Here is an 11,221-nt window from a genome sequence, read left to right as displayed (position 1 = left end):
ATCAGTTACTAGTGTTTTTATTGTTTGGTGTGTGTTTTTTTTTTTAATAGTTGTTAGCAGAACCAGAATAAGAACACGTTGGGCCCTGCTATAAAAACAAAGGGTACCATTTGTTTTCATTTATTTCTTCCTATTTTAATTATATATTGTAATTATTTTTTTGATAATTAATGCTATTTTATTGCAACGCCAAAGTAGGCCTGTCTTATTATTTTTTTTATTATTAAATTTGCTGTTATTGTAGGCTAGATGGCAGGCTTTAAATATTTTAAATAACATTTACTCATAACCTTACTAATTCGAGAGCCGAACCTAAAAAAGTTTAAGTGCAATAAGCCTGTACAATAAAGGGAGCCGCAATGCAAATTTCTAGCGCATTCTTTCACTCAACAATTATTGCTCTTCTTGAGAAAGTGCTACAGCGGGCCCTGCTATTTCACATATAAGGTTAGTGATACGTATTTTAAATTAGTATTGCACATTATTCATTCATTTTCTTGTCGGCTTAGTCCCTTTATTAATCTGGGGTCGCCACAGCGGAATGAACCGCCAACTTATTTAGCAAGTTTTTACGCAGCGGATGCCCTTCCAGCCACAATGGTGGATGGTGGTGTTAAACCCGTACTCTTTTTCGAAAGATATTCTGGGATTTTAGGGTATATGCTGAAGCATGCTAATAGGACATTTAATTTGTCAGTAACCTGGGTTAAGCACTTCCAGCAAACTGCCAAAGGGAAAATCAGCATGTTTAAGGTCTGTTTTCTTTAAAAAATCAGCGATTTCCACTGGCTGAGTGATATCCGATATAAAGTGGGTCTCAGATTGTACAAGAAGCACTGCATTAAATTACATTTCCCTCGCCATGTCTTTATAATATGAACATTTATTTTACCTTATTGTATTCAATGGAGCGTCTGCGCTAGTCTGCCGATTCTGACGGGCGAGTGCGAGTAAAGGGTCTTTTGTCTCGTTTTACGCTTGAAAAACTAAATGAATGCCAAAGTTTATTTAACTGAATGTATTTTAATTGCATCACAACATCAATGCTGTAAAAGGAACCGTATAAAATGGAAAAAAAACTCACAACAACCGGTCACCGGAAGTTTATAAGTATGGGAACAACACTAGCTCGGCATATATCCAATTATATTCATCTGTCTCGATATTCTACTGCATCTCAGAATATTACAGAGCACCAAAAATGTAAAAATATATATTTATTATATTTAAGATATTTTTGTCAACAGCAGACGGCAACTAGCCGTGACGCAAATTCCCGGGTCTCTGTGCTCCAATCAGGTGAGCCCTCCTCAGCGCTCGCCATGACAACGAGACAACAGTGACGTGCCTTGTAAAAATTTGCATATGCATTCCTATAAAGCTCGTGTGCTCTCAGTCAGCGTTGTCAGTTCGCCCGGTGTAGCTGTTTGTACTTGACCAAGGTGAGTTCAATACCGACGGTACGAGTGGAGCTACGCCAAACTCACGAAGTCCGCTTCGTGATGCTTCACCCGGGCCCGTCTGTGCTGTAGTTCCTTGCGGTTTGCGTACATAAACGCAATATCGCGAAGAATATTACGTGTTTGTTGCTCGAAATGTGCCGCCGAGCAACATCCAGTGAATACTGGCACGGCCTGGCGCCCGGTCTTTCCGTGCACTCCCTGGGGCGAGGCGGCCTTTGAGCCCTAGGCAGGGAACAAACAACCCCCGAGGACCCTCAGGGAAACACGGGCGGCCGGTAGTGGGACCTCGCTGCGAGGGTTATGGTGGGTGGGAGTAGCGAGGCCCACTCATCTTCTATTTTAAACTATAGTTTCAAACTTTAGTTTACTATAGTTTGAAATAGAAACCATGATAACTGTTATGATTGAACTTTATGCAAAGAGCCTAGGATGACCAAGAGCAACAGATTCGGCCATTTTGAAGTGAAAGCGATCGCTCGTGCATTGGATATCATTGCTGTCGCAATGGCAAACAGCGGCTTTGTTTTTATTTAATTTATTCAAAAAGCGCGTTATTGTTTCCCAAATTGCACTAGAGTATCGCCTCTTGGTGATTCTATGCTCTCTGCTCTTTGTCTGAATGTTGTAATGTTTTGCTTTGTTTTTCAGATGAGTTGTTGAGCAAAGAAGGACTATTGAAGACAACAGTTGAAGACGACCGCGGGTCATCTCCACGAGCGCGCGCATCATAATGTTTTCGGTTTGTTTTCTGAGAGTTTGTCTTGTTTAGATAAGTTTGCAGGTCAAACTAAATAAACTATACTCTTCCTAAACACCTGTCTCGTGTTTTATTTGTCTTCTACAGCAATACACTGTCATTTAAGTCTGTTGAATGCATTTGTATGCAACATGGTTTGATAATACAGTAGTCTACAAATAAATAGTTGTTATAAATTTACCTTCAATAGTCAACATTTAATGTAGGTAATCAAAAGTTAATCATATTTGTTCTAAGACATAAGAGTAATGTTATGGTTGTTGGATACCTGTATTTATTATTATGCTGTATGTTTAAAACCAGCAGATTTACTATATATGTAACATGTCATGAACTTACTGTTATTCAAAAAATTGCTTAAAATATCTTAAGACAAGAATGGGTGTTGTCATTGGTTTTATGTCAACCTACTGTAGGTTTTAGGGTGAATACAGCAGATATAGGCAACCTATATCATAATATTGGTAGTATGAGTTATTTAATGACCCAAATCAAGTAAAACGTCTCTTCCTCAAGCATGCAAAAGTCAAATGTAGATATATATAAAACAGTTTCCAACAATAAAATTTTGTCTTGTGAAAAAGACCAGTGGGGTTGGTAAGAAAAAAAGTTAATGTCAAGTTATATGTATTTATAAAAGAAGTTCATAATGGTCATTAGATTATGTGACCGCTAGATGGCGCTCGTTTAAAAGAAGCGTTAATTTCAAAGGAGCGTTACCCTGTACTAAAATGGCGGATCTGTTGACGCATTCCGTCCAAAACACAACATTAGGGTAGGCGACATTTAACGTATATCTATGGACGCTAACTAGTATTCACGTATCATGCTCAACTCTATATATTTTTTTACGCACTTTGAGAGTGTTTGCGTTATTTCAGAGAGATATTTAAGCACATATGAAGTAACAGTGCCGTCTGTGTACTAGTTACACAATGCAGCATTTAGCTCGCTCGTAAACATCGCTGCTGTCCTCAGATCATTGTCTGAGCAAAAGTTTCATCATAAGCCATGACTGTCAGATGCTCTTCATCTCAGGAGCTGTATTTTTAGATGCTTGATAACAGATATAAGGTGAGTTATGGCTGGAGTGGACGCTGCCAGACGGGCTTATATTAATTTTGGCATGACAGGAGAGAACAGGATACTAATGAGTGACAGAGAGAGTCCACAAAAACAGCTCTCCGGTTGCATTTCATTTGATGAATATTATCTTTTAGAGCTTCAAGTCTTGCCTCAGGTTTTTCCCTCAGGTGTTTCTCGTCAGATTTGTCGTCTTAGAAAGGTGACAAATGTTTAAGTTTAAGACATATACTTAAATTAATATAAGTACTGAAATAGCCTATAGTACCTTTGTATAAGATTTCAGGTAAATCGTAAACCCATATTATGAAATCATGATCGACTTATTGATTGACTTATTTAAATATATAATAAATAAACATAATTCAATTTCAATATTAAACATAAATTGCAAGAAAACCTAGCAAGATTACTAATACCTGCAGTAAACTACAATTAAAATAAAAAGTGAACATTGAATATTAGATGAAAGGCTTAACTTGAATAAGCAATCAGTTTTAAAATGATAAAGATCGCCATAGAAATATTGCTGTGTTGCATTTAATAAATATTACAAGAATATTAAAAGCCCATAAATAATGCAGATTTTTATTATTTGATCCCAAAGTCTGAACTGAACTGGCTGATGAGGCTCTGGATGCAAAGTTCATGTTTGCCTTTAATCTTTGACCTTTAAATTCCCATCCAGCAGTACAGTATGTTGTGTCAGTATAAATCTGGCTATAAAGCCTCATTGAACAATTTCCCAAAAGCCAGTGCAAGGTGTAAAGACAACTGAGAATTGACTGTGTTTGTTGTGGGGCTGTTTCGGTTGCTGTTGATAAGCTAATGTGTGTGTGTGGTGCATTTATTTGCATCTAAACTCTCTGTATGTGTTGTATTTTGGACCTCTGTATTTAAATGTGCTCTCTCTCGCAGCATGTTTCCATCAACTGTTTCGCTTGAATACGAGTTATATATATATATATATATATATATAAATATATATATTTGGCTAGAAGAAAAACAGTTTTTAATTTTTTTCAAACCATTTTAAGGTCAATGTTATTAGCCCTCTTAAGCAATATTTTTTGGATAGTCTACAGAACAAACCACTGTTATACAATGACTTGCCTAATTACCCTAACTTGCCTGAATAACCTAGTTAACCCTTTAAATCTCACTTTAAGCTGAATATTGAGAAATGTCTTGTCAAATAATATGGACTGTCTTCATGGCGTGTCATTATTATAAATGAGTTATTAAAACTATTATGTTCAGAAATGTGTTCAGAAAATCTGCTCTCCGTTAAACAGAAATTGGGGAAAAACATACAGTGGGGCTAATAAGTCAGGGGTGAATAATTCAGACTTCAACTGTACATCAAAACGAATATTTGCTGAATGTGAATTGAATGTCTTGATGTAGTTACCCTCTAGATCAGTTTGGGAATGTAAACAGTTTGCTGGTGTGACTGGCAGGATTGCAGAGTCGTGCTGTGCGGCGATCCTTCATTCACTCCGGACGGTCTCATTGACACTGATTACATTACAGCGATCCAGAGTTCAAGCCAATTGAAGGACAGAATCAAGTTTCAATTGGCCAAATTTTCTCGGTCATTTAACTCTCCCATGTTGGCTTTCGGGTCACTTTGTTTTGTTTTTTTTGTTTTTTAACAGCCGGAAAAAAAAATAAACAATATTTTTTCGTCTTGTTTACACTCACCGGCCACTTTATTAGGTACACCTTATTTAAATGCTTTCAGAACTGCCTTAATCCTTCATGGCATAGATTCAACAAGGTACTGGAAATATTGCTCAGAGATTTTGCTCCATATTGACATGATAGCATCACACAGCTGCTGCAGATTTGTCGGCTGCACATCCATGATGCGAATCTCCCGTTTCACCACATCCCAAAGGTGCTCTATTGGATTGAGATCTGATGACTGTGAAGGCCATTTGAGTACAGTGAACTCATTGTCATGTTCAAGAAACAAGTCTGAGATGATTCACGCTTTATGACATGGTGTGTTATCGCTGTTGTTAACACTGTTGTTATAAAGGAATGGACCACCACAACCAGCCTGAACCGTTGATACAAGGCAGGATGGATCCCTGCTTCGTGTTGTTGTCGCCAAATTCTGACCCGGCCATCCGAATGTCGCAGCAGAAATAAAGACTTATTAGACCAGCGAACGTTTTTCCAATCTTGATAACGTTCACTCCGTTAACGAGCAGTTGAACAGGTGTACCTAATAAAGTGGCCAGTGAGGGTATGTTTGTGTGTGTGTATTGACTTTACTAGTTTTCTCTGCGACACTCATTGCTCCAGAAACTTGCCATGGGCCCTATAGTAGATGATTATTTTTGTGTTAGCAGCAGCCAGCAGTCTTAATAACAGCCGGAGAAGAATGTGTGTCTATAATCTCTAAGCTTTTACTATGATGATCATATTGGAAGCCATTGTCAAGAGATAGTCCACCCAAAACTACAAGTTCTGTCAACCTTTACTCAGACTTCGCTTTCTTCTGCTGGAACGCAAAAGAAGATCATTTGAAGGCTGTTATCATCCGTCCACATGGTTAATCAGCTATAGATCACATACGGCTGCAGCCGGAACTTAACTAGAATTATTAATATTATTTATTAAATTTCCCATTAATTATAACTCATTAATGCCTACCCCTACCTTAACCGTCACAGTAATGTAAAACAGATCTGGACTCTTCTCTATTAGTATAGCTGATTAACAATGTGAATGGACGATAACAGCCTTCTGAGTGACATTTACTGCGCGGAAGGCCCCTACTGGCCCATATTTATCAACTGATAACCACTGATAAAGCTGATTAAAGCAGCTGACTGGACATGGTGAAACGACATTATTGGACCACACTAACCAGCCAAATGTGGGGTCCCATATGTGACATGGCACTAGACTTTTAGGTATTTTAGAGATGTGTAATAAATGAATGTATGATGTGGTTTTATGTGTCTTTGGCAGCGAGAAGAGGCTGAATCCAAAGCCCGAGAAGAAGCAGAGAAACAGAGGATCGAACGAGAGAAACACTTCCAGAAGGAGGAGCTGGAACGCTTGGAAAGAAAGAAGGTAAAATAAAAGTCCACCAATCAAGCTAAACACAGCATCACGCTCTCTCATTCACACACACACATAGGCGTGCTCGCTCGCTCGCTCGGGAGTGATATTGTTAGACCGCCGGCTCCCGTTCAGATTACACCAGTTACCGACCGCTCCCATGCTTTATCCGGAAATTAATCCCACGTTGCAATAAATCTGGTCGGGTCCCGCAGACCTCTAATCTGGCATTACGGTGGCTCAGTGGTTAGCACTGTCGCCTCAAAGAAAGAAGGTCACTGGTTCGAGTCCCGGCTGAGTCATTTGGCATTTCTGTGTGGAGTTTGCATGTTTTTAGTGTGTGTGAATGAGTGTCTATGGATGTTTCCCAGTACTGCTTTGCAGCTGGAAGGGCATCCGCTGTGTAAAACATATGCTGAATAAGTTGGCGGTTCATTCTGTTGTGGTGACCCCTGATAAATAAACGGGCTAAACTGAAGGAAAATGAATGAATGAATTTTTAAAAGTTGTTAAATATAGCACTTAGGAAATATTTTTAAACGATTTAAATTTCACAGGAGGGCTCAACATTTTGTCTTCAATTGTATTTGAGATTTTAGTTCAGTACTGTTGGTTTAACGTTTGTGTTTACATTTTTAGCGTCTGGAAGAAATCATGAAGAGGACTTGACGCAGGAGCACAGGTGAGATGTGTGTGTGTTTCATTAAGTCTAATCTTAAACACACACAATGAAAGAAAATTAACCTAGTTTATTCATTTCTTTGAATATGACAGCGGTAAAAATCTATTTATAGTACTGAGAATATATAAAAATCACTCTTTTATTAATATCATGTAAGTAGGGTTAAAATAAAAAAATACAATGTTGTTTTCCTCTCGTCTTGCAGTAATACAGAAAAATCCGTCAGAAGCTCTTCATAGTGGTGCGACAAACCAATCACCAATGAGGTAATCGAGACGCTGCATGAATTGAAATTGAAATGAAGCTGCATGAATTATGTTTTGCTTATTTTCCCGCTTGTGTGTCTTCCTCAGCTCTGTGTCCTGGGACGCAGCACCGGTCATTAATGGAGCTCCGCCCACTAAGCATCAGAATGGACTGTCCTCCAATGGAGACGCAGCAGACTTTGAGGAGATAATCAAGCTGTCCAATCACAGTGGGAACAGTGGGCAGAGTCAACCGGCTGACCCAATCATGGCCTTCGAGGGAGGAGAACCGTTCATGATGAAGGCGTGGCCTATGAAACCTCAACATGTGGCAGGTAGAATCAGATTTTGTTCGATTACGTACAGTAGAAACCAGACGTTTACATACACTTTATAAAGAGGCATATAATTATTTTTTGAAAAAAGTCAGATGTTAATGTGACTAAACTTATTTTTTTAGGTAAGTTAGGATGATCAAATTTGTTTCCGTTCTGCTTAATAGCAAAATAATGAGAGAGATATTTTTGAGAAATTGTTATAACCTTTCTTGAAAGTCACGTTTACATACAGTAAGATTATTCTGCCTCTGAAAAAGCTCAGATGATGATGTCAAGCTTTTGGAAGTTTCTGATTGGCTAATTGACAACATTTGAGTTAATTGGAGGCATTGTAGAATAGTATTTAAGGAAAACCTCAAACACACACTGCTTCCTTGTGTGACAACATGGGAAAATCAACAAGCCAGAATCAACAAAAAAGCCAGATTACAATTTGCTGAATTACACTGGAAAAAGGAATAATTTCATGAGACATGCTGGTGGTCTGATGGAACTAAGATTGAACTGTTTGGCTATAATGACCAGTGTTACATTTGGAGGACGAAGGGAAAAGCTTACACGCTTATGAACACCATCCTAACTGTGAAGTATGGGGGCGGCAGCATCATGTTGTGGGGCTGTTTTGCTGCAGGAAGGACTGGTCCACTTCACAGCATAGATGACATCATGAAGAAAGAACATCATGTAGAAATACTGAAGCAACATCTCAAGACGTCAGCCAGGAAATGAAAACTTGGCCACAAATGGGTCTTCCAAACAGACCATGACCCTAACCATACTGCCAAATTAGTTCAAATGTGCTTTAAGGACAACAGAGTGAATGTTTTGAAGTGGCCATCACAAAGCCCTGACCTCAATCCTATAGAACATTTGTGGGCATAGTTGAAAAAGCTTGTGCGAGCAAGACAGTCAACACATCTGATTCAGTTACACCAATTCTGTCAGGAGGAATGGGCCAAAATTCCTGCAAACTATTGTGAGGAGCTTGTGGAAGAATACCCAAAACATTTGACCAAAGTTAAACAGTTTAAAAGCAAAGATTAAAAAAAATACCAAGGAAATGTGTGTAAACTTTTGACTGTCTAGAACACAGGTGTCAAACTCAGTTCCAAAAGGGCCGCAGCTCTGCACAGTTTAGTTCGAACCCTAATTAAACACACCTGATCAAACTAATAGCGTCCTTCAGGCTTGTTTGAAACCTACAGGTAAGTGTGTTGGAGCAGGGTTGGAACTAAACTGTGCAGGGCTTCGGCCCTCCAGGAATTGAGTTTGACACCCCTGTTCTAGAAATTAATAGAAAATTCTCAAATAAAAATCTCTCATTATTCTGGCATTTAGCAAATGTAAATCATTTAGGTTATCCTAACATACCTAAAATAGTAAACGTTTAGTATCATTTACCATCAGACATTTTTTTAAATGGTTATGTTTCTTTTTTTAGAGTGTATGTAAACTTCTGGTTTCAGCTGTATGTTAGATCATATATGGATCAAATCTGGGCACCAGTGGAGTTGCTTTTCAGTGTTTCGTCTTTCAGCAGTGACATTTACATTATACTGAACTGAACTAAACTGAACCCAAAATAAAATGTTGAAAATAATGTATAAAGGATGATTAAGAGAGTCTCTAAGCTATTTTCCATGCATGAAACTGATGATTTCTGCAGTTTGTTGACTTTAGGACAGTGTGAATGACTGAAAAAAGCAGCCTTGGCATTCTGCAAAGCGTCTCTATTTTCAGCTTCATAATACCAGTCATAGATGTTGTTGGCAAGCTTTTAATAGTTCAATAAATCATCTTCTCACATGTGTTTCTGCTGTTTTCCTGCAGAGGTGCTGTGAGAGATGAGATATCAGAGTCTTCTGGATATGAAGAGAAGAAGAGAAGCCTTACTCTACCACCGCTTCCACCCTGATGTGTGCCAAACCAACAAAAACAGACTGCTTTAACTTTAGAAACACAGCCAAGCCGGACGCGCTCTGGAGAAAGTGCCAGATGACGACCTTAAAGAGACACTTATATACATATACAACATTTGCAAAAAGTCTCTGTCTATTTCAGTGTGTGTGTCATGGTGCAACATTTGTTGAGTTTCTTTAACAAGTCACCTGCCGATCATGTGGTGCACCTTAAAAGAGTCGCTATATATTGAATTTTAGAAAAGACAACTTGGCTTATCTTTATGATATGAATTATTGTTGTTGTTGTTGCTCTTGTTATGATGTATTGTTATCGTTCTTTTAAGTAGAGAAAAAAAGCAAACGTGTGTCTTGAACTATTGCGTTATTTAACGTGTGGCGCATCAGAAGAGGCCGATATTCTGTATGTTAATGTATATTTGCCTGATTATGACAGACCTGTGGAATAAATCTTTATGAAAGGGGCTGTTTGTCAGTGAGTGGAGTGTTTGCTGTAGTTTAAGCTAATCGTAATAATGTGATTTTTATTTTAGTCTGGCTATATCATGATGGTAGAACAGTGCTTTATAATAAAAATAATAATAATTCCTTACATTTATATAGCGCTTTTCTTGGCACTCAAAGCGCTTTACACATAGGGGGAATCTCCTCATCTACTTTTTTTTTTTTTAATGCAAGAAAGAACATTACAAATATATAATATGAACAAAGAGACAAAGAGGGTTACATAAATAGAATTCCAGCAAATTTATCAAGTTTAAATGATTTACACCAAGAAAGCGTTTTACATGCAGTGTAATTATGACTGTTTATGACTGTTCCAGTTACTATGACCATTTATGTGAAGCTGCTTTGACACAATCTACATTGTAAAAGCGCTATACAAATAAAGCTGAATTGAATTGAATTGTAATTGTTAGAGTCTTTTAAAGAGTTCACATAAATTTCAAAGTCCAAAGTCAAAGTCCTTTCTGAAAATAAAAAAGTAAGGGTGTATCTTTGAAAATTAACATTTATGGAAGTAAAACTTTGCTATAAAAAAACAATAAATCAATAATAAATTTACAATGAGAAGGATCTACACTCAGAGAGTAACCAAAGAACACAATTTTTGGGGAAATACAGAAGTTTGGAAATAAGAATTTTTTAATGAAACTGGAAAAGTCAACCCAAAACACTTTACAGTAAGTACACTCTCAAAATAAATGCTTTAGTGTTTCATCATATTGAGTACAAAATGAGCATTTAGGGGAAATATTATTAAATTTAGCTAGTTTGGTATTTATTGGGTAGCAATCTCCTCATCTACCACCAGTGTAGCATCCACCTGGATGAAGCGACAGCAGCCGTTTTCCACCAGACCGCACACCACAGAGAGAGAAGACAAAGTATTAACGCCATGATGGACAGAGGCCAGTGGGTAAATTTGGCCAGGATGGTGGTGTTAAACCCGTACTCTTTTTCGAAAGATATTCTGGGATTTTAGGGTATATGCTGAAGCATGCTAATAGGACATTTAATTTGTCAGTAACCTGGGTTAAGCGCTTCCAGCAAACTGCCGAAGGTAAAATCAGCACGTTTAAGGTCTGTTTTCTTTAAAAATCAGCGATCTCCACTGGCTGAGTGATATCCGATATAAAGTAGGTCTCAGATTGT

The 11,221-nt window shown here is 37.9% G+C and overlaps 2 long non-coding RNA genes across 2 annotated transcripts; both read left to right on the top strand.

Moving 5' to 3' along the window:
* The first annotated feature begins 1,404 nt into the window (after window positions 1-1,404).
* Window positions 1,405-2,275, top strand: LOC137490177 (uncharacterized). Its single transcript, XR_011009563.1, has 2 exons — window positions 1,405-1,442; window positions 2,112-2,275. It is a non-coding gene; the product is annotated as an uncharacterized lncRNA (long non-coding RNA).
* A 660-nt stretch (window positions 2,276-2,935) lies between these two features.
* si:ch211-69i3.3 lies at window positions 2,936-10,029 on the top strand. Its single transcript, NR_170242.1, has 6 exons — window positions 2,936-3,294; window positions 6,289-6,393; window positions 7,021-7,063; window positions 7,269-7,329; window positions 7,417-7,643; window positions 9,477-10,029. It is a non-coding gene; the product is annotated as a si:ch211-69i3.3 (long non-coding RNA).
* Window positions 10,030-11,221: the final 1,192 nt, after the last annotated feature.

Source organism: Danio rerio, chromosome 5 (assembly GCF_049306965.1).
Source record: "Danio rerio strain Tuebingen ecotype United States chromosome 5, GRCz12tu, whole genome shotgun sequence".
In the NCBI taxonomy this organism is placed as follows: domain Eukaryota; kingdom Metazoa; phylum Chordata; class Actinopteri; order Cypriniformes; family Danionidae; genus Danio; species Danio rerio.
Note: the sequence above shows the minus strand (reverse complement) of the source record. Positions and strands in the feature narration are given on the sequence as shown.